General features: G+C 39.5%; 1 pseudogene; it reads left to right on the top strand.

Moving 5' to 3' along the window:
* The first annotated feature begins 22,139 nt into the window (after positions 1 to 22,139).
* LOC118594535 lies at positions 22,140 to 24,102 on the top strand (annotated as a pseudogene).
* Positions 24,103 to 25,245: the final 1,143 nt, after the last annotated feature.

The following is a 25,245-nucleotide window of genomic DNA, read 5'->3' as shown; positions in this document are numbered from 1 at the left end:
AGTGCCCCATTCCCTTGGCTCTTAATTAACTACTCTGGCCATCCTGTAAGGCTAAGCAGGCTGATTAGCTCTGAAGGGGAGCCATGAACACATGGATGGCTCTTTCTTGTTTGACGTAGAGCTTTGAGGATCTTATTGGATATATCTGACTTTCCAATCTATCTTGTAGCAGTTAAAATATTTTTTTAGCTGGGTAGTGGTGGTGCATGCCTTTAATCCCAGCACTCAGGAGGCAGAGCCAGACGAATCTCTGTGAGTTCGAGGCTAGGCTGGTGTAAAGAGTGAGATCCAGGACAGGCACTAAAACTACACAGAGAAACCCTGTCTCGAAAAACAACAACAAAATTTGTCTAAATGATTCTTTCCCCTAGAAAAATAGTAATACAAATGTATCAAAGCTGTCAGGAAATCTGGCTCTTAAAGATAATCATTCAAGGGAAGGAAAATAAATTAAAAATAAAACAAAGAAAAATCAGTGACCTGTGGAATCCTTGCAATTTTGTGTAATCTAATGATTTCATATCTGAAGAATGCCTAGCCCAAGTCTTGGAAATTATGTTTTAGCTATTCACACAGATGCACTGCTACATGTTTTATCCTTTTCACACAGATGCATTGCTACATTCCCAAACTTCATTTAACTTTTATAATGCTACTAATACAAATTCTCAGGCATGGCAAATGTCAGGCACCATGCCTGACACCAAATACCACACAGTGAGTTCTCAGAGAAAGAAAACACCATTCTGTCTGCCAGCAGTTTTTCCTTCTTGAAAAGTCCTAACAACACAGCAAATGAAATATGGCTTTTGGGAATAAACTAGAGAAAAGAATTAGGTTGCTTTAATACAAACTACAAAATGCTTTTGTGCAGAGAGTGGCTTGTTGTGCCAATAAAATATTTAATTATTCTTGTCTGAGTTACCTTTCTCATTTGGAATGGTGGTTTGAAGAATTACTTCTTGCATTCAAAGATAAGGTGTTCTCTGGGGAGAATTAGTTGTATGACGCATGCACCATGGATAATGCTCTCATCTGGGAGATACTCTGTGCCTGGGATTTTGCTCTTTCAGGACTTTGAAGCAAATGCAGGTTTAGGGCAATGGATTATCTCAGTGCTAAAGGAGACAGACACAGAATGAAGAAAGAGATGCTAGGCTTGCTTCCTGCCCTCAGTCACCTAGTGAGCCCTAGTGAGGTGCCAAGGTTTTTAGCAAAGGTAGCTTCTAAGTTCTTATTTCAAAACAGTCATGTTTTGCACAAGTCTGTGGGTGCTAGTTGTGAGGGTTTTTTGGTTTTTTTTGTTTTTTCAATTTATCTTTTCCTTGTCGTTTGAAGTGATTTTTCCACTTGGGCTGGAATGTACACAGAGGCGTGTAGCCATTCTTCCTGCCTGGTGTGCTCTTCCCTAATAAAAAAGGATTGTGGAATAGGTGCATTACATGCATTGTTAGCAGGGGACGAGAGTAGGTGGGTGACAGATTAGCAAATTATATGAATTAAGGGTATGAAAACCTGGTTCCTTAGTTCCATTTTATTGTAACCTGGTGATAATTACTAGTCTTTCTCCCTCATTGAATTTAGTGAGCATTTTATAGACAGACTGACATGCTTGAGAGGGCTACCATGTTTTAGACCCCAATTTGAGCATTTTGATAATCAAATGGAAACTGAAAAATAATTGTCTACAGCAAGTCATGAACTGGGACTTCCTTGGGTCAACTAGCGTATTTACAGTATAAATATAAATAACAGGGGCTGGGAGACGGCTCAGTACTTGCCACTCAAAACTGATGACCTGAATTCTATCCCTGGATGCTAGATGGAATGGCACACATCTGTAATAACAGTATTCTGAGGTGCCATAGGAGGCAGAAACAGGAAACTGTCCTGGAAGCACACAGGACCAGAGAATCTGGACATGCAATGCCTTAGTAGAAGCAAGATAGATCCTACCTGAGCAAGGAGAAGGTAGAAAGCAGGACCTGTTTCCTGAAAGTTTTCCTCTTACTTCCACAAACATTATATACAACACACACACACACACACACACACACACACACACACACACAATCACACACTCACACATACAATCACACACTCTCTCACACACAGTCTTACACACATTCACACATACACACAAACAGACACACACACTCATACACACATCACGGTCCTAGTTAGCTTTCTGTTGCTGTGGTAAAAAACCATGACCAACAGTAACGTGGGGATAAAATGGTTTATTTGGTTTACAAATTCCAGGTCACAGTCCATCACTGAGGAAACTCAGGGCAGGAACTCGAGGCAGAAACCTGGCAGAGAACTGAACAGAGGCAGGCAGGGCCTGAAGCAGAGACCATGGAAGAACACTGCTAATTGGCTTTTTCTACATAGCTTGCCCAGCCTGCTTTCTTATTCTACCCAGGTCCACCTGCCCAGGGGTGGCGCCGCCACCCACAGTGGGCTTCCCGCTTCCACATCAATCATCAAAAAATGCCCTATAGACTTGCCCACAGGCCAATCTAGTACAAACATTTTTTTTTTTCAACTGAGATTCCCCTCTCCCCAGGTGACTCTAGACAGAACACAGTACCAGACTATGTGGAACTTATTTCCAAGAGAAGAATGATTCCCTGAAAGAAGCTTTTACCAATAAAAAGAGAAGAGGGGGGTACTGTTTGGGCAGCCTTCCAGTTGGTAAGGTTCACATGCCTTAAACAGCACCTAGCTAAAGCTCAGAAGGTAGCTCCCTTGAAAGTCCAGGCACCCCCCGACTCACAACCTAAAATGATTTAGAATGAAGCTGGAGCCAGAACGTGATTTTTATGGAAGCCTGACCTTTGGTCTTACTTCTTTCATTACCAAGCATTTTACTGGTGACATTTAATCTAGGCCAAAGTTTGTCCCTGTGCGTTTCTGAAGCCATGCCATTTCTTCGTGTGGTATTTTGCTTTTGATTAGGGCGCCACAGCATTAGTTGCCTCATAAATTCAAAAGCAGTTAAATATTTTATGTAAGCATGCTATTTTTCAAAAAATCCTGACTATGGAAAGGCAGTATCTAATTTGACATAAAATATTGAAATAAGGACTCTCTCAAGAGTGCCATGTTGCTGTTATCAGTGGTGGGCTGAGATGCATCTTAACGAGGCCTCCCAGATGTGTAACTGGAGCACATGCCCTCCAGACCACAAGCTTAGCATTGCACTCTAAACAATACTCTGAGCCCTTAGGATCCTGAAGGATCCACATGTCAGGAGAGCTGAGGCCAAGTCAGCTGAGCCAGGGTGAGGAAATTGAAGATGAATATCTTCACGATTAAATATGTTGCCAAAGGAAAATGTAAACTAGATAAAAAATAGAAATAAAAACGTAAATTAAACTGAGAAGAGATTACAGTTTGATTCTTTAATGGACCAGACCACTTGCACAAAGGTCACCTGGGGAGCACATTGACGGATACACAATCACAGGCTTCCTGCCAGACTGCTGAATCAGTTTGTAAATCTGCATTTTTGATAAGTCTTCCAGGTAATTTTCGTGCATACCCAAATCAGGGAATTACCATAATATGAACTATGTCCAGAAGTAAAACCTCCAGGGTCACAGAAGGCTAAGATAAGAATTAGAATTGTATTATTGCAGGGTGATGTGTGTGTATATGAGTGGTGGTGTTGGTGGTGGGGGTTGTTGGTTGGTTTGTATGCTAGGGTATTTTTGTTTTATCTTGAGGGTTTTTTATTTAATTTTTTGTTGCTGCTGTTTATTTGTTTTCCCTTGAATGACTGCAAATTAAAGAGAAAGAGAGATAAAGAGATGTCCCAACACCCACAGGAGTGCCTCAGCGAGTCAGAGGAAACAGGTGTCTGAGAATCAGTCAAATAATTGTAGGGAGCTGGTTAGGAAGCTGGGGGACCAGCTCTAAGAACTCTTGGACTGACTTTACGCTGCTAATTTGTGGACACAAGATACCTCTGTTCCCTCTAAAAGCCAATGAGAATGCCTACCCAATGATAACACAGGCTGAAGATGGTTGTTGGTGTCCAGACCAGATCTTTCTGGATCCCAGTGAAGCTTCTTGGTGATGCTTGTCAACATATATGCTCTCTATTGTGTCTTTGCCACTCGACCTTGTTGTGAACTGTCAGCAAGAACTGATGCCCATATTCATAACTAGAGCTCTTGCATTTAAGTCAAGAAAAATAAGCCTGCTGATAGCTCTGCAGACAGCTGCCATGTTGTAAGTAGAGTGAAAGGAAAATCTATGGTGGTTGGTGAATGTGGAAGCAGTGGATCATTTCAGAGAAGGACCTGATTGATGGAATATGGATGACATGTCTTTGTTTAGGAAAATGTTTTGTAGAAATAATAAGATTGTTGTTAAGCATGATAGTTTCCTATAAACAGTAGAGAAAATGGAAACTTCATTATGATAAAGTCATGATAGGTTGCAACTTCCCAGACAATCTAATTTTATTACAGACAGGAAGTCCATGTGTACTCCTTTTTCAAAAACCAATGAAGAGGTTACAATGCTGCTCCTTTGAATGTAATTCTGATGAAAGGCTAGAAATTATTCTCAATGAGAAATGCAGAAGTTAAGCACCTTGGAGATTGTTCTTTTGAAAGAAATAAATGCTGGCTATAATCAGACCTGGAACTAAGATCATTTTAAAAAGAATATTACAAAAAAAATTTTAAAGCAGGTTTGTCCTTTGTATGGGCCATGAAGGAGAGTGATTAAAAAGAAAAAGAAAAATGAAACTTACATAATCTCCAGAAAAGACGTGGAGAAGTGGCCAAAAGAATCAAAACAACAGCTAAACCTGCACTTAAAAGGAGTGACAAGTTAGAGGCCAGAATTGCTGAGTGTCCTGGAAAGTGCTGAGGAAAAGAAAAGGCCTTGAAAATGATGCTCAGATACCAGCTGTGAACAAAGTCAAGGTAAGATTGCCATGCAAAGAAAATGGCACTGTGGGAACAGATGATAGAGAAGACTGCAAGATTATCAGTCTATTAATCTTTCTATCCCCTCAGGCTGACAGTGCCTGTCACCTATCAAACATGTCACAAATGTTCAGTGTCCAGATGGATGAAAAATTCAGATAGCGACAATGATTTTGAAAATTTAAGAGTAGGGACGAGTGAGATGGTTCACGGGGTAAAGAGCATATGGTTGTTGCAGAGAGCCTGAAGATGTATGTGTACAGCATGCATGCCTGGAACCTGCAGAGGGAACTGGACCCCCAGGAACTGGAATTACAGGTAGTTATAAGCTGCCATGTGGGTGTTGGAAACCAAATCTTGGTCCTCTGTAAGAGTAGCAAGTGCTCTTAACCACTAAGCCACCTCTGCAGCTCCCAGATCAATCTTTCTTTGTAAAAACATGAGAAATATAGTGTATACAGTTTTAAAGAGGACATTTTAATATCATGATAAGAATGAAATTGATAAAGAGAACCCACTTACAGTTCATCTCTTTCAGACTATGAAGGATAGCTGTCCAAGAAAGAGAATCTGGAAAGCCGATGTTAGATTGCTTATATTATTAATGAATGTTCAGAATTAAAGCAGATAATTTGGGGTAGGAGTAATGCAAAATTTCAGAAGAATAGAAAAAAAAACCATAGAATGAAATTTCAGAAAAGTTTCTATTTCTGCCAGAATTCTTCTATATTATGTCTTATGAAGCAAAGACATTTAGAATGATTAATATAAAAATGCTGTGTAGACTCTACATTAAAAGAATGTATAATGAAAAACACAGAAAATGTATGTTTTGTAGGATTAACTAGGTTACCAAGATAATGTCCAGGGCATGATTTTTTGAGAACATTCTGTAGATTTCCACCTTATCTCTTAGAATAACATGCAAAGAAAGCTTAACGTGGTGGCAGTTGAAACAAATTGATTCCTGATTTTCAAGAGTGACCCAAGAGAACCATAGTAGAGTGAAGTCTTCCCAGATGACACTGCATGATTCTGATAGGCTTTGTCTTACTAAACATTTTGATCAATCCCTTACATTAAAAATCTCTGAAGCAATCTATAAAATTTGAATCTGACACAAAGCTGGATGCAGAAGTAGTGGTACAGAGCCAGTCCATCCAAGATTGTCGGGTGTGTTCATCTCTTCCTGCTTCTCTCCCACAAGGGTAAATATTAACCTTGAAAATAATGGGAGACTACTAGATCCCTGAAGGGTGTCATTAAAGGCTGAAAAATGTCCCCCCTACAAAGATGGTCATATTATAATCCCCAGAATCTGGGAATTCACCTTCCATGGGCAAAAGGGACTTCAGAGATGTGACTGAAAATCTTGAGATGAGTTTATTTGGAGTTATCTGAGAAGGTTGAGCATACATGTAAGGGTTGTTGCTGCTGCTGCTGCTGCTGGTGTGTGTGAGAGAAAGGGCGAGAGAGAGAGAGAGAGAGAGAGAGAGAGAACCAAAAGGCTATTCTTGGTGGAACAGAGTTTGGAGGACATCTTAGTTACTATTCCATTGCTGAGAAGAGAAGCTATGACTAAGGCAACTCTTACAGAAGAAAGCATTTAACTGAGGGTGAGGGTGGGTTGGTGGTGGGGCTTGCTTACAGTCTTAGAGGGTTAGTCCATCATGGTGGGAAGCCGACAGACATGGCACTGGAGCAATACTGAGAGCTTTATATCCTGATGTACAAATTGCAGGCAGGGGTCAGGAGGCTAGGTCCAGAGTGGGCTTTTGAAACTTCAAAGCCCACCCCCAGTAACATATAACAAAGCCACACCTCCTCCAACCAGACCACACCTACTTATCCTTCCTCAACAGTTCCACTAGCTGGAGAACAAGTGTTCAAACATACAAGCCTGGGGGGGGGGCATTTTTATTCATATATGAACATGTTGTTGGCTTTCAATGTGGAAAGATGGACCAGAAGACAAGGCATATGGGCCACCATTATAGAAGAAGAAAAAAACAGAAATTGGATTCTCTTTAAAGTTTCCAGAAAGAACAACCCAGGCTGGAATTTAGCAAAGGAAATCAAATTGGCTACCCATAGGCATCACGGGGCATGAAAACATGACACATTCTAACCTAGCAAACGACCTTCCTTCCATAGGTTAGAGATTTTTCCCATCAAATGTTACCAGCTACCCTGTTATGGAAAACCTTCTTCCATAAATTCAAGCAGCATCAGCCAAAACCAGTAAGAGTCCTAGTGACATAAAGCACAAACTACAAATAGCAGTTCATAGATTCCAAACGTTAGATTGTCACTTAAGCCATACAGTCTAACCACCAGTGGAGGCCTGCACACCAAGACTACACAAGGCCACTACATGCTAAAAGGAACTAAATAGAATTCAGACATTCTTAGAGCACTAGACAAAATGTCCCTGCTATCACTGAAAAATCACCTTTCCTACCAAAAGCCATGTGAATTATAAATTGAATGAGAAAAGGCTGATCTGAAAGCTGAGGTGAATCAGTTCATCTGATAATGAAATTTAAGGACGCCATCATAAAAATGATTTTAAAAAGCAATTATGAATTCTCTTGAAGTGAAAGATACAGTAGAAAAGCTTGGCCAAGTGTAGAGGTCAGAGAAAGAGGGGACAAGTGAATAGCACAGAACTCCACAGCCACCGTAGCAGAAGAGAGCTCAACAGTGGAGCAGGGATGAGAGGAAAGACAGCCATGGAGGTGAGGACATATGTGTAGAACAGAGAGAAACCACTGTGGAGAAAAAGGAGAAGGCCAGAGTCACAAGACTCTGAGGAAAGGTGGTAACCCCACATCTGTAGTGTCAGAGTCCAAAATAAAAGGGGGAAGAATGATGTCCAGAGTCTTCTAAACTCAAACCACTGGAAACTTCTCTAAAGTTGGTGAAATAATTAAAGGCATGAGATCCATGAGTAGCTAAAACAATCAACCAAAAGTATAGTAGCAACAGCCAAACAGTTTGAGTAAATTTCTGAGAACATCTAAGATATGTCAATGAGAAGAAAAACTAGAGAGAGAAAACATGTGCTATCTACAAAGGAACGTCAGCTTGAATGCTGCTGCTGGCAGGTTTCTCATTTAAACTACTTTTTCAAGGGCTGAAAGAAAAGAACCTCCTGCTATGAATTTTGTTTGGAGTGAAATCTTCATGGAAGAGGAGGAAATAAAACCTGTAGATGAAAGGAAACTGAACGTTGTTGGGAGCTGATGTATAGTTAAAAGATGCCTAAAGGAGTTTTCATAGGAGAAGGAAATGATAAAATGAGCTGCCTCTGAGCATCAGTCTGTTGGATTTTTCCATCACTATGGTAATCTGAGAACAGTTTAAAGTGGAAAGCTGTATTTTGGTTCATGCATCATAGGTTTCAGGCCATTATTGTAAGGAGGGCATTGTGGAGCAGAGACAATGACATCGTGGTAGCCAGGAAACATGTGCTTGTGGATTCTCTCCTAATTCTATTTTTATTTTGTTGAAGTCCCTGGTTGTCACCCACAACAAGGCAGGTCTTTCCAACTCTTAGTTATGCATCTTGAGAAACACCTTCATGAACAGACTCTGACTGGTACTACAAGATCTGCTAGGTCCTTGTCAAGCCAATCAAGAGGACAATCTGAAGCAATTATCATGTGGCCAGAGAGATGGCTCAGTGATTAAGAGCACTTTCTGTTTTTGCAGAGGACCTAGGTTCAGTCCCAACACGGTGACACAACCAGCCATAACTCCAGCACCAGGAGATCAGAAACCATCTTCTGAGTTCTGTGGGCACCAGGCACACACACAGTGTCATACGAATCTGCAAAAAAACACATTCATGCACTCAAAAGCCAATCTAAATTTTCTTTTAAAGCACTAGCTTACCAATAACAACCTCATATACTTATATAGAAATGTTCCAAATTGACCAAATAACAGATTTCCAAAAACTGCCATAAAACAGCACAACAATGCAACAGATGCTCAGGGAATACGAGGCCAGTATTGAGAGCTATGCTGCTTCCATTTATTTAATATTTGTGAGATGTCAAAATTGTAGAAATAGCCACGTGCTTCTACTGGCTGAGCCATCTCAACAGCCCAACATATGGTATTTTCACTCGGAGATAGATTTACACGTACTTGTAGGAATAACAGCTACTCAAATCAGATGCACGGAGATGTGTTTCTCTGGTGACTGATCCTGCTTTGGCTTCTCTGCATCTTTTCTACAATCTGGAAACCCTGAGTTGAAATTGCTTTGGAGGAATGAGCTCTCCATGTAGCTGTTTGCCCAGCTTTGAGGAGTGCTTTCAAAGGGGAGAGCAGAAATCTTGGAAAATATGTGCAAGAGCCAGGAGTAGTGATAAATAACAAAATGAACATTTTCTTTTCCCCGAGCTTTCCTAATTAAGCAAGTCTTGTGACAATTTAAGAGCATTATTCAAGAAAAACATGGTTTAATATTGGTAGGGTTTGCATGTTAATGTTGCAGGATTGTGCCTAACATGGTCACTTGTGCCTATAACCCTAGCACGCACATAACACATGGGAATGGCCATACCTGCCTATAACCCTAGTGGTGAGGGCAGAGACAGGTGGATCATGGAAGCTGGAAGCACACTGGCTATACAGGCTAGCTGAAGTGGCGAGTTCCACATTCAGTGAGAGAGCCTGTCTGAAAGTGTTAGGTGGAGGCTTGGTGAGCTGCTTGGGAAGGTAAAGGTGCTAACAGCCAGTCCCAGGGCTCACCCAATGAAAGGAGAGAACTGAGTCCCACAAGTTATCCTCTCACATCCATATACTTCCTCCACTAAATAAATGAATGTACACATTTCTTAGCTAAAAATAATAAAATGGGGAATGATAAAGACATAGACATGCACATATATGTCTTCTGTTTTCCAGATGTGCATGAATAAGCTGTATTGCCCTCCATAAACACACGTGCACATAGACCACACAAACAGGTGTACACACATAAAACCAATAACAACAGAAATAAACCAATCAAAATGTGAAAGTCTCATAGAAAAAAAAAGAAAAGAAAAGAATCTTAAATTTTAATACCTGTTGGTTAAAGATTCCTCAGATATGACAGAAACATGTCAAATAAAATCAAACAAAATCACAATCCACAAAATGGGAAACTGATGAATTTGACTTCAAGAGAGCTAAAACTTCTGATTTACAAGCAACATTGCCAAAGTACTAAAAGGACAAATCTTATACGGGCGTATAATAGCTCATATACTGTGCCTGATAAAAGGTGTATATCTAGGATAAAAAACAAAACAAAACACCAGATCTGAGCAGTAATCCACAGCTATTTCAATCCAGAGGACAAGTGGGTAACAAAAGAACACAAAAAGACATTTGGTATCTGTCCTTGGGGGACAGATATTGAAATCATAACCAGATAATTTTCATACTTGTTAAAATAACTAAAATTGGTGGTGGTGGTGGGGAATCACACACGATATGGCAAGTTGTGTGTGTTTGCAGAGCTATTGGAACCCTCACCAATTTTGCAAAGGCGTGATGCAAAACGGCACATTCACTTTGAAAACAGTTTGGCTGCTTACCGTACAGTTAAGCATATGCTTACCACAACCTATAATCAAGTCCTAGGCATTTCTCCAAGGGAAATTCAAACTTATGTTCTCATAAAGTCCTGAATGCGTATGTTTATTGTGACTGTATCCACAATTGGTAAAAGCTTAAGACAACGCATCTGGCCCTCAACAGGTGAATTGGTACCTCTGCCATGGGAAGAGGATAGAGGGGGTTGAAAACAATGGTAAGTGATGAAAATTGATCAGATAAAGACAGGAATGAATCACAGCTCAATTAAAAAAAATCTGTCTACTGTAACATTCCATTGATACGACCTTCTCAAGAAACACACATGTAGCGGGACTAGGGTTTGTAAGCAGCTACCAGAGTTTGGAATTCATGAAGCCTTAAAATAAAGGGGCTCAAGGAATTGAGTTATTGAGTAAAGAAAACAGTGTATCTTGTGACTCAGGGTATGCTGGTGTTGCTGGCATGATATTTGCATCTGTAAAACTCATAAGATGGATGCTCTCGTAGTTAAATAATACTCCATAACTGATATCCAACTGAGAATAGCAACTGAGGTCCAGAGCTGTCCTGTGTTGCTCCTGCAGGTGTAAAATGTTACAAGCCCTTGAAGAAGAATGTTGACAGCTTCTTCAAAGTTGAATGCACGGCTCCACTTAATTTATACTCTGGAACTTACAACAAGGGAAATGCACATAAAAATGACTAAAACTATTCATCATACTTTCATTTGTTTAATTCACCAATGGAAATAGCCCAAGTATAAATATTAGTAAGATGTGATAAATTAGCACAGCAAACAATCTATTCTTCTTCAATTAAAAGAATGAACTATTGATAGAACATGAATGAATCTCACAGATGTGATCATGGGAGAAGCAGCCTGTTATGATGGACTATATGCCTATGACTCAATTTGGGCAAAATAATTAAGAGGTAAAATGATCCCATTGCTTAATAAAGAACATTAAAGACCTCTTGAAAAAGTTATATGGAAACCTATTACTGTAGAAGTTTCCTAAAATATATACTTATAAATATATAAAATGAGTTTAAATGGAGTTACCCTCTAACAGGTTGAAATAGCCCATACTGGGACACCACACACTAACAAGTCAAAAGCCCAGTACTAGGAATGGGCTAACTCCTCTGAGATGTTAGCCAGTGAGATACCATTAGACTCTGACCATTACAGCCTATCTCCAAATACTCTTGGTTACCCTCCAAAGTTTAACAGTGAGACGCTATTGCTGATGATGCTGCATACATGGGGAAAAAATCAAGCTGCTACTTGCCTGAAAGCTTCATCTTTCCTGAGTAGCTTTCATAGTCTCAGAAAGGATGCTATCAGACAAGAAAAGTAATCATCATTCTTACCCAGCTATGAACCTTGTAATCTGTAATAATGACCAGCCTGATATGACATACTCATTGGTGTAACAGTGGTACAAATATCATGGGAGTAACCAACCACTTTTTAATTGGATTGAAGTCTCATTTCACAAGATGAAATCCATACCTTTATCATAGCCAAGAATCTATGACTATGTAGGGCCTAGGGGGGAGTCTACTACAATTATTTTACTAAATGCGCATAGTATTAAACTGACTGATAATGAGTTATGCTTGTATTCATAGATCAGTGCATCTTTCAACCCCCATTAGAAAACTTCTTTTAGCAGTAGGAGGCAATTAACAGAGGCATACAGTTTGTCAAGGTGCAAAGAATAAGAGACTATGGGATGTTTAGCCCTAAATGGGACATCTACATAACACGGTCCTTTCAAAGCTCAGGGATTATTGCAGAAGAAGGGACAGGTAGACTATAAATGCCAGAGGCTGTGGATGACTAGAGGTAAACTATTTTCTAGCTACAACAAGGAAGTTTCAAATATAAAGTCATAGCATTTGAGACAGCATGTACAATATCTTCACAAGCAGGGAGTAGAAAGCTGGGCATGAAGTCCATTCACTAGTGGAGGAGTGATATGTAGTGGGTAGCCATCCCAGCCTTGGCCTGGAAGTTCCAACCCCCATTGAGGCTTCGGTAATGGTCACGCCCACAAGGCAGGGCTGAGGGAGGAAGCCGAAGACCCAAGATCGAGAAGAGAGGTCTCTCTTGGTTCTGGGACCCTGGATGCTGGAGGTAGACCAAGCAGAGTTTTCCAGAGAACACTGCCAGACTGCGCCATACCTTTGCCAGACCCTACAACCTATCCCTTCATTTGTAAGTTACCCCACAAAACAAACCTCCCTTTTAACTAGGGGGGTGGCCTTAATAATTTCACCAATAGTGATAGGCCTTTGGTAGCTCCAGAGAAAGGGCAAATCCATTTTTTTTTTAAGGCTGTGGCACCTGGTAGATCTGGCAGGCTTCAGTATATGGTTATACACCCAAGATTGTATTAGGCAGCACAAACCAGGAGACACCAACTTGTGTGGACAGGGGAAGGAGTGGATGCAGGATTATTTGAGGATATATGAGGTAAGTAAGATCAAAATACATTGTGTGAAATGCTGAAGAATTAACTAAAAACATACTAGTACTCATGTTGGAATAATGACTAGAAAGTAAGTAAATAGAAAATGGCACCTTGGTAGAAAACCATAATGCTCTGGGTGCTACAAGAAAGGTGAGCTTGTGAAGACCTCTCTCTTACAAAATTGTGCTGTCATTATTGGTGCACTTTAATTTTTTTTAATAAACTTTAATGTTTAAAACTTGCAGGCTCGACAGTGGTAGTGCATGCCTTTAATACCAGAACTTGGGAGGCAGAGGCATGTGAATCTCTGAGTTTGAGGCCAGCCTGATCTACAGAGCTAATTCCAGGACAGCCAGGAATACACAGAGAAACCCTGTCTCAAAAAACCAAAACCAACCAACCAACCAAACAAACAAACAAAAATTTATCAAACAACAAAGAGCCTTTGAAAATAAATAAAAATATTATGCATCAAAATTAATCAGACCCAAAGTTAATAAAATTCTATGAACTTCTATACAATTAGGAAAGATATTTGTTACAGAATCTGTGGGGCATCACATTAAAGTTTTAAATTTATTCTTTTTTTTTTTTTACCATAATTACACCATTTTTTCCTTCCCTTTCCTCCTTTCAAACCCTCTCCTATACCCCTTCTTTCTCTCTTTCAAATTCACGGCCTCTTTTTTTTTTTTAAATTGTTGTTACATACATATGCATATATACTCCTAAATATATAAATCCAACCTGCACTGTCTGTGTAGAATTACTTGTATATATGTTTCTTGGACAGACCATTTGGTATTGGATAACCAATTAGGAGCTTTTTCCTGGGGAAGACTATTTCTTTGGTATCAGCGTTCCTTAGTGTCGGTAGTTCTCTGTGTGTACCTATTGCTCTCCTTGTTCTGCTCATGTTTAGGCTGACATGTTGGTGAGACTTTCAGTGCTTTGGTTTCCTGAGACAGATTCTCACTATGTAGGCCTGGCAGGTCTGAAATTCAGTATGTTAAACCAAGCTGGCCTTAAATCCACAGAGATCCACCTGACTCTGCCTCCCCAGTGCTGGGATTAAAGATGTATACCTCACTTGTGCATTTTAAACTACTTTAAAAAATCACTTATAGTATCATAAAACAAGAGTGAATGTGAAATTGTGAGCCATTAAAACTAAAAATGATAAAAAGAGGGACCGAATGATGGTAATTATGGAAACTGGGTTCATAGATATTTAACTGTAGTTCTCTATAATAATTTTCTGTTGTGCATGCATCATTTTTTGGTTGTTTCTTTTTAAAAACTTTTTATTTATTCTTTGTGGCTTACACATCACGCCTCTCGATTCCATTCATCTCCCCACCTTCTGCCCTTGTAACCTCTCCTCTGAGATAAAGAAAAGAGAGGGTGGGGGGAGGGGAGAAAGAAAGAAATCTCGCTGTGGAAGCTGTAGTGTGTCGCAGCTAGTCACACAGTTTGCCCTTTAGTTCGTGTATCTTTACTTGCAAGTGTGCATTGCAAAGAGTCTTTGGTATGGTTCAAGGTCTCTGGTCTCTGCTACACTATAACAGGCCCTCACCGGGACTCCTCTTGCATATCCTATTGAGCATGTTTAACAAAGTGGGAAGAACAAGGAGCCTGGTTAGAAAGAGGATAGAAGCAATCAGGAAAAGAACTGGAGACAAATGTTGATCTTTACAACCAGGAACCAGGATCCCCCCCCACCCCCGTGTGTGTGTGTGTGTGTGTGTGTGTGTGTGTGTGTGTGTGTGCGTGTGTGTGTGTGCGTGTGTGTGTGTGTGTGTGTGTGTGTGTGTGTGTGTCCCTCATAGTCTAGATACGGAGTGGAAACCCTCAGAACTGACCTCTACAAATAGTAAATTTCTTGGGAAAAGAAAGGCAGCCCATCTTTATACTACCATATAGTTCATCATCCATACATGGCTGCCTCTGAAATGAATTCCAAATTTACTTTTATTTCTCAAGCTAAAAATCAGGAATTCTAGATTTTAGAAGTAAGCATTCTTCCTTTGTCCAAGAAGAAGGCAGCCAATGTATTGGCTTTTCACACCGATTCCATTTGCCTTTCTGCTCTTGCTAACACAGAGGTCTCAGGTGGTTGCCAGTACCAGCCACAGTGGTCCTTCAAATGAGGGATGTGGTCAGCTAAGGGACAACTCCATTTCTGCATTTTGGTCAATCTTGTTTATCACAGACTTGGTCCTATGTGGGCCCTTAAATCTTTTACTCAGAGGGAGTTACATTTTGTTCTAGAATAATACATTTTTTTTTTTTTTTTACTCAGATCCAAAGTGTTCCACACACTTTCCTCTTTCCTATGTCTGTCCTTTCTGGATGTTCTCAAGGCAAGTGAGCTGCGTCTAAGCATCCTTCAGCTCAGCATGGTCTTAGAGAAGAAGCTGGGAAGAATAAGCCACAGAGGTCAAGGCACTAAAGATCAACTTGATCCATAATTAAACAGGGGCCTTCAATAGCTGGTCAGAGGACTTACAGCAATTGGCAATCTCTGACACTCTTTTGTGAGCCTGATCTCCATTTGAAAGCTTGGTTTTAAGACATTGCAATCTAAATTATTCACTGCCTCAATATTAATTTTAGTTATATATTCCTATGGTGGATTCTATACAGTGGGATAGAATCATTTTATGAAGATTTTTAATTAAGGTTAGTCAAAGCCATGGTGCTAATTAATAACAATAATAATAAATAGACACCCCACACGTGTACACTGGGTTGTTCTGCCTCATTCGATAGAATGTGTGGCAAATAGCAATCAAAGCATCACTTCTTTGAACATTTACTTTAATTATGGTACACCACAGTACATATAATATTTATTCTTGGGGTATAGAAAGGATTTTAAGATGAAAAAGTATAATTATGGTAATTACACATTGGAGCATTTTTTTCTTGAATATTTCCTTTGGAGGTATGTATGCCATGAAAAAAATAGTAAGTAAAAAGGCTCTGGGCATGAACAAACACTTCATTTTTAATAATCCTCATCCATTCAACACTGCTGCCATATTAGCATATTGTCATTTCTGCTTTTTACTTTTTCTTTTAAAAATCTATTTGCATAATTATGTAGAGTGCAATCTCTCTCTCAGGTTGTTCTGGGGTAAGAAGCACTTAGCATTGCATATTACTGGAGAAGATAAGCCTCTATAGATATTCATGACATTTTTGTAACTGAAAAGAAAATAAATGTATGCATTTCCTGCTTTTTTTTTTTTTGCCAGCTTCTTTCTGAAGAGAAAAGCTCAGGCACATTAGAAGAATGACTGTAACACGGCTTATTTTCTTTCTGAAATGCCACACATGCCACAGAAAAATACATGTGTTCACGAGTTTTAATTTTTGTTGTGATGAGGAATAGTCACATGAAAACATGACATCTATATTTTTCATTTTTCATTCAGATGTAAGTGAGTTAAGTATAAATAATAGAACAATATTGACAAAAGAGTGGGCTGGGTCCTTAGGATTCTCACAGACACACAGACATACACAAAATCATGACTTTACATCTAATGGCTTGGCTATGCAGGGGAAACACTAAATGTGTAAATATATATATATATATATATATATATATATATATATATATATATATATATATATATATATTTAAGTATTTGTTTATGTTAATATTTTGTAGAACTATATTTTATATTAAAATATTCATTTATTTAAAAGGTCAAAGAAAATGAGATGAGCCCAGCAGTGGTGGTGTACACCTTTAATCCCAGCACTCAGGAGACAGAGCCAGGCAAATCTCTGTGTGTTCAAGGCTAGCCTGATCTACAAAGCAAGATCCAGGACAGGCACCAAAAACTACATGGAGAAACCCTGTCTGGAAAAACCAGGAAAAAAAGAAGAAGAAAAAAATGAGCTGTAGGAAACTACAAAAAAAAAAAAAATATATAGATCCAAAATTTCCAGAAATTTCTCTATTCGTTACTCAATAATTAGTTTTAATTGATATCATCCTATTCTCCCTTTATTCACACATTGACAGTCTTAGGACTAAGTTAGGCCGTCAAAATAGTATCTAAAGCAACACTTGAAACTTCGAATTGGATTTCTCTTGACTTCAAAGAAAGAGAAGCAAAACTGAAACTTGAGAATCAGTGCTCTGTATGTGTGTGTGCGCCCTCACCCTACCACACTCACGTTTGTGTAGACAAGATGTTCTTCTTGCGCACAGTTAAAGTATTTCCATTAGAAAGTATAGACGTTATGCTTTTTGTTTCTTAAGCAAAAGTTTTTAGTATACTAAAATGTATCACCTAATAGTAGGGAAGCAGTAGTTCTCGGTTTAAAGCTAATGTTTGAAGGAGAAAAAAAAAATCTGCAAAACCCTAAAATGATCTTAAAAATGACCACCCCTACATCAAGGAAGCATGGCTAGGAGACTAAAAAAGCTGAAACACTGGGCAGCTGTGACTACCCACCCACCCACGATCCACACAAGACTGGGCCCATCAACAGTCCATTCCTTACTGAGGAGCTTTTGGCAGTTAGTGGTTCCTGGGAGAAGGAGAGTCATTTTCTTCAATAATGTAGCTGCTTGTAAGCTACCCATGAGCCAATAACTAGCACCCACCCTCGCAGAAGCAACCCTAATTAAACACAGCCAAGCACCGAATAAGGAAAGGGTAGGAAGAGGGCTAGTTGCAAAGAGAAAGACAGGACTCAGCAGAAATGGGAGAGGGTGGAATGGGTCATGACAGGTGAATATGGTCACAATACATTGTGTATACCTATGAAATGGTCAAACATTTTAAAAATAGAAATATAATTTCGCAAAACCCATGCTTCTATCAGTGAGGCAGGAAGGCTATGCGATGGCAGGTATTTCTTTCTGTTTTGTTTTGTTGTTCTTTATTTGTCTGGTTTTTTTGTTTGTTTGTTTGTTTGTTTCTTTTTTGAGACTAGGCTTCTCTGTGTGACCTGGCTGTCCTGTACTCACTTCTAGACCAGGCTGGCCTCGAACTCACGGAGATGATGACAGGTCTTTCGAAAGCCTGTACATAGATAGCTCTGGCCACCCAACAGTAGTAGCAAAGCCTAAGTCAGTTTGCTCCACTTCCTCAAGGAAACTAAGGACTCAGGGCAAGCCTCTGGTTAGCCTACCCTTCTGCTCTGGACTTGCACACTAGCGACCAGGAGGCCAGCAAAGCCAACATTTCTGTAGCCCACCTCGGTGGAATCGGACCAGCGAGAGGCAGACTCAGCAGCTCAGAACTGGGAGGATTGAGTAGCCAAGTATGAGGCTGACAGAGAGGAACGACCCGCTGCAAATCTCTTGGTTCCAACTGCTCTCCGCTTTGATTTTTTTTTTCATTCCCGCTCCATGTGGAACAAAGCCAATAATACTTAGCAAGAAAATGTACGTGGGAGGTAAAATTTTGAAGACTTGCTTGTCTAAAGAGAGTTATTTTAAAACCACATATTTCAGATTTTAAAAACATTTACCTCCCTCCTAAGCACTCTGAAGGAAACATTGCTGTCTCCTCCCACACGTGCTTTCTCGGCCCCCAGGTTAAATTATGTTTCATTTAACATGTCTGGAAGTGTAACATCTACGATACATTACATCAGCAAAACTACCTTGCTTGTAGTCTGTATTGGCACAAATCTTCGCTTGCTGTGACTTTTTTTTGTCATTAGTGTGTGGGTACGTTTCACTGTGTACAGAGAAGTTCTCCCATTTACCTTAAAAATGAAAAAAATTTTCACTCATTATAAACGTGGGCTAATGCTTAATTTTCAATGGAAATATATAATTACTGCATTATTTCTCAAACTATGTATTTCTTTTGAATTTCCTCTTTGTATAAGACTTTACCATTTATTCACAAGGATGTCTGTGGTTTTCCTTATGAAGACCAGTGACATACATATATTTATGTTGATCTTTTCATGTCAATTTTCCTAGAGTACTGTAAAACTCAAATCATAGATTTGAGATTATAATATTTTAAGATACTTTACTAAGTTCTTGAATTTATAAAACTTACCCACAAACTAATGACAAAGATAAATAGTGAGAAAACAGAGCCATAGAAAGCCTACAAAGTGAGTTCCAGGACAGCCAGGGCTACAAAGAGAAAAACTAAATAAAATAAAATTTATTCCTTTATGGAAGAAAAGTTTTAGATACTTTAATATCCTGTTCTCCATAGTCAATTTCATGTTTGTTTTGTGCATGTGTGTGTGTGTGTGTATGTGTGTGTGTGTGTGTGTGTGTGTGTGTGTGTGTGTCAGAGAGAGAGAGAAATAATATAGTGTGCATTAGACTTACTTTATCTTATCCGCTACACTTTCTAAACTATCTTCAACAATATGTATTTACTTTTTAAGATTTATCTTATTTTTAATCATACAAACATTTCCAGAGCTTCCATATTAGAAACCTAAAGTTATTCCCAAGAGAACTCATTTAGGACATAACCAATCACAGCATTTTGTTCCAAGGTTGATTAGGACATTCAATAGTACCAGATCCTTCTTCCCTTACAATCATTTGATAAATCCAAAAGCACCCCATTTAAAATGCCAGCAGATATTTAATACAGAATTTGGCAATCTTCTTTAAAACTTGTTTGTGAAAGAGAAAGATGTAGAATAACTGAAAGATTTTGAAAGAGGCACAAGTTCCACTACAGCTGAAAGACACACACAGCTAAAGCGATCAGGGCACGTGATGTTAAAAGAGGCACACACTATGAATGAAGTACACCGGATGCCAAGAATAAACCACATGTCCTCGGTTGAGTTTTTGCATGGCGTCAGAGGAAGTCTGTTCTTTGTTCATCTGTTCCTTTCAAGAGTTGGCCTCTTCTGCAGTGTCACAGGTGAGACCACCTTTCCCTATGCACAGCGCTCATTTCATTATTTTCTGGAGTGCTGGCCGAGTGGTTATGAATCATCCTTTTTAAACCTCAAATTGTTATTTTCCTTAAGTTTTAAGAGGTAACGTTGATGAACATAGCAACCCTGTCTGACAATTATTTACTTTCAGGGCTTACAATATATCATTCCTTGATTCTGTCTTTTGCTGGAATTCCTGCCTTTTGGGGTTGCTGACAAGATGTTGGCGTTATTCTGTTCTTGACTTTGTATGTGGGTTGGTATTTTCCCTTCGCAACTTTGCATATTGTTTCTTTGCTTTGTGGTTTCTACATGATAACTGTGATGGGTTGTTGATTTCTCTGGTCATGTCCATCTGGGTCCTCAATGCCTCTTTTGTTTAGGTGTTCATTTCTTTCTCTAAGTTGGAGAAACTTTCTGATGTAATTTCATCGAGCAAAATTTATGAGCCTTTAGGCTTTATCTTAGCTCCATCTACTCATGGGATTTTAGGTTTGGTTTCTTGAGTATATTCCAAATTTTTGGAAGTTTTGGTTATGTTCATTAATTATATATTATATATATAAAATCTTACTGTATTTTTGTCTTGATACTATCTTCCACATGAAATCCATTCTTCTGCTTGCTCTTATATGATGATATACCTCTCCACTGTGTTTTTTAGTTTGATTGAGTTCTTCATTCCCAGGAATTTGTTTGGCCTATATTTCTGAGTATCAGTTTCCTTATTGATTTTGTTTTCTCTGTGTTTGTAAATTTCTCCTCCAAGTTAGTAATTGGCTCATCAGCTTTGGTAACTTTCCTATTAGGTCCTGAATGGATTTCCTTGATTAACTTGATTCATCTATTTGTTTGAGTATTCTATGTGGTCTTTAGTCTGGGATCCTGTTTCACAACATGTCTGCTATTCCCTTACATCTGATCTCTATCACTCAGCAGCTCTATGTTTGTGGATGTGTCACAAAGGGGTTTTCCTCACTCCTTTTATGTCAGTGTCTGTGTGTTTTTTATGTGGCTTGCTCGTCTGTTTAGAAAAAGAACTGCTTCACTTTTTTATATTTTCTCATTTCCCCATCGTTTTCTGTTTGTTTTAAATGAGTGCTGTAAGTGACTTGTCTTCACTTGGAATTGTTTCCTACTATTTGGGGGGGGGGTGTGTGGCAAGTTTTCTCATCAGGACCACCAGCCAGCAAAAAAAAAAAAAATGACATGGAGACTTATGATTAATTATTAAAGCTTGGCCTTTAGCGTAGGCTTGTCTCAGCTAGCTATTTTAACCTAAATTGACCCATTTATACTAATCTATATCTTGCCGTGTGGCGTTACCTCTCTTCCATCTTGCACCTCCTGTTTTTTCTCCATGTCTGGCTGGTGACTCTGCCTTTCTTCCTCCCAGAGTTCTCGCTGTCCCTGGAAGTCCTGCTTAACCTCTTTCTGCCTAGTTATTGGCCATCTGGATCTTTATTAAAGCAATCAGAGGCACCTTAGCACAGACACATCTTCACTGTGTTAACAAATATTCCTTAACAGCTCTGGGCAAGGAACTCTAGTAACAGACATAATGATGTAGCTGCCACTCTGGTGTTGACTTGTAGTAGAATATACTTCACTTGTGCTCCCAAGAAGATTTAAAGATAACATTACTATGTTACTGGATATGGGAAAAGTTGTATATATGTTGTCATTAGAATGAAGTATGATGGTTATCATGTTCAACTTGGTAAGACCTAGAATAACCTAGGAGACAACCTGTGAGAGTTCATCTAGACTATCTAGAAGCAAGCTGTGAAAACCCACCTTGAATATGGACAGCATTGCATCTCAGGCCATAGTCTCAGACCGCATACAAAGGAGAGAGCTGAGTGCAGATACTCGCTGCTCTCTGCTCCCTGACTGCTGATGCCATGTGATCTGCTATCTTCCGCTCCTACTATCATACTGTCTCTGCCACAGGGCACCAGATCCAATGAGACTGAAAGCCAAAATGAAGCTTTCCCTCCTTGGGATGCTTGTCAGGTGTGTTGTCACAGAAACGGGACAAGTAACTAACACACTAGGGCTGTCAGTGTTTGAGTAGTGAAAGGAGGAAGAAGCTTCAGCAATGAGAATGAGAAAGAAGGTGTATGGATTATAGGTACAAGATGTGATAGAGGCACCATTGTTAGTTAAAAAGAAAACTATTGGCCTTTCTGCTGGGTCCTGGCTGCTTGCTGTTGAAATGGGCAAGTTCATGAAACCCAGGAAAGTGATGATTGTTCTGGCTGGACATTACTCTGGACTCAAAGCTGTCATTGTGAAGAACATTGATGATGGTACCTCAGACCACCTTTACAGCCATGCCCTGGTGGCTGGAATTGACTGCTGCCCCTGAAAAGTGACAGCTGCCATGGGCAAGAAGAAAATGGCCAAGAGATGAAAGATCAAGTCCTTTGTGAAAGTTTATAACTACAATCATCTCATGCCCACTAGGCACTCTGTGGACATCCCCTTGGACAAAACTGTTGTCAACAAGGTGTCTTTAGAGACCTAGCCCTAAAATGCAAAGCCAGGCAGGAGGCCAAGGTGAAGTTTGAGGAACCATACAAGACAGGGAAGAACAAATGTTTTTTTTGTTGTTGTTGTTGTTGTTGTTTTTTTCCAAAAGCTTTGCTTTTAAGGTATATTTTTGTTTCCATCATTAAAACAAAACAAAAAAAAAAAAGAAAAAGAAAAAGTAAAACATTGGCTTTCTGTGACTGAGGCTCTGAGGGACTGTGGAAGTCACATTCCCACCCAATTTACCTTTCTTACAGTACTAAGATACTGATCCAGGACCCACAGCAAATTTCCTACAGTTCCATGCAGCTGAGCCAGGAATTTGTAAAGGAGGCAGGTAGCACTGTCTGGCAAAACTTTCTGTGTCTGAACCTCAAATTCCTGACTACACATTTGCTTCTCTATCCCATGGCTGCTCTGCTCTGCTCTCACCTCTGTACTTAACCTTTTCCAGACTTTGTTTGATGTTTCTTCAGACCAGAGACCTTCTCTTTGCAGCTTTTGTGGAATCCACCCATGAGATCACTTTCTGTAGCCACAGCTAAGCTGAAATCACATGGTGGGAGCAGTCTGCTGAGGTTGGGTGTGTCTGGTCAGCTGCTGGTTGGAAGAGAAATTCCCACTTTGGTCTGTCTGCCCTCCTTCCTTCCTTCCTTCCTTCCTTCCTTCCTTCCTTCCTCCCTTCCTTCCCCCTTCCTCCCTCCCTCCTTCTTCCCCATCCCTCCCTTCTCTGTCTTTCTTTCTCTCTTTTTTCTCCCCTTCCTTTCTCCCTCCTTTTTCCCATCCCCCTCCTATCCTCCCTCCCTCCCTCTGTCCCTTCCTTCCTTCCTTCCTTCCTTCCTTCCTTCCTTCCTTCCTTCCTTCTCTCCATCTTTTCTTTTTCTTTCTCACTGATAGGATCCCACCTACCCCAGGTCTTGAACTCATAGTAGACCACAACCTTAAACTTCTGATCCTCATGCTTTTACTTCCTAAGTGCCAGGATTATAAATGTTCACCACACCTGGTTCATGTAACACTGGGGATTGAATACGGGGGTTTAGCCTTGCTAGACAAGCACTCTATTGATTATCATTTCCTTATATGAGTAAACTATATTTTGTTCTTTTATCTTAAATTCTTTCCATCTGATTGAAGTCACCCCGAAGTTTTTAAGAATGTGTGAATTAAAACCACAACTGGGTATCAATTTGCAGAACTGGAATGGCTGACACTCACCAGCTGACAATATCAAAAGTTGGCACTGTGTGGAGTTCTTGGCACACAGAACTACATTGATGCAATCATTCTGGAAGAAGATTAGAATCTGCTGCTAAGCCTAACTAGTACAACACATTTGGTAGATATGTCCACACAATGGCTTGTATGCGAATCTTAGAATTACCTGATTTCATTGGCTTGAGATACATCTCATGCTCATCAGTGGGTGGATGGACCAACTATTGCATTGCCATAGTTTGCATCGTAAGTGTCATTTGCTACTGATTTGGCACTCTCAGAAGGTGGTAAAAACTTTAAAAGTTGGAGGCCTAGTGGGAGGACCTTAAGTCCCCGGCAAAGTGCCCATGTATTGGGCTGAGGGATCCTGATTTATTTTTCTTCGTTTTTGCTCCCTAGCCATGAAGCAAGCAGTTCTGTTCTGTTGAGCATCTATCATGATGATTCTCTTGATGGACAAAGGCCCAAAATATTGGGCATGTATCAATCATGAAGTGAAAGGTTCACAAAATAAACCTTTGCTCTTCTTCAGTTAGTTATCCCACTTATTTGTTATAATAGTAAGTTGTCTAACACAAGTGCACACCTGTATCATGGCATACTATTCATCCATGAAAATGGATAAATCACAGATACCCAGAAGGACACAGCTCAACTAAGGCCTATGATTTTTCATAAAGAAAGGAAATACAAAAGAATGCACATTATATCACCATGTTTGTGTCAAGCCCAGCACCAAACACCTCTTTTCTTTACTCAGAGAAATCAGACCATGTTTGCCTGGGGTGGGTGTTGAAGGAAATGACCAAAAAGCTCACAAAGTACTTTCTAAGAGTGATAGAATGTTCTCTATTATGATTGATATGGTAATTACACAGATGTATAAATTTGTTATCAAACTTACCACTTTAATTGAGTGCAATTTATTACATCTAAATTATACCTCATTAAAATTGATTGAAAACTAAATGAAAAAATTTACAATAATTCGGCCAACATATCATACACTGGCTAATTTTTTTTTTCACAGTGACAGAATCAAGTGTCAATGAACATGTAAAGCAAATTTAACTGTCTTATACTGCTGGTGAGTGAACTGGTAAATCACTCTGCAAAAGAATTTGGAGGCATCTTCTTGAACCAACCCTTTGCCTATGTAATGTACCCCGTGATTCTACCTCAGAGTATCAACTGGAGAAAATGTACATCAATGTTCATTACAGGTGAAAGGAGCAAACTATCTAAATATTCACAGGAAGTAGATTGGATACAATGTAAATTCAATAGAATGCTATACAGCACTGAAGTAAAGCACACCTACACATACCACAGGCAAGTATACCAAATGTCAATACACAGTGAAAAAATGACAACCGTAAAAATGAATACACCGTGGGACTCCGTACACAACTGTGTGGTGTTAGAACTCATGATGATGGTTTTGTTTGTGGGACACGATGACTGGTCGAGGCATGGAGCAATGTGTACAGAAAATATGTAGATTTTGAGTCAGCTCTCTGTTGCGTTTGCTTGGTGAAAAGTCAAATTTGATGCATATTCTACATATGTAG

Source organism: Onychomys torridus, chromosome 13 (genome assembly GCF_903995425.1).
Source record: "Onychomys torridus chromosome 13, mOncTor1.1, whole genome shotgun sequence".
Lineage (NCBI taxonomy): Eukaryota > Metazoa > Chordata > Mammalia > Rodentia > Cricetidae > Onychomys > Onychomys torridus.
The sequence above is the reverse complement of the archived record's forward strand: the minus strand, read 5'-3'. Positions and strand labels throughout refer to the sequence as shown.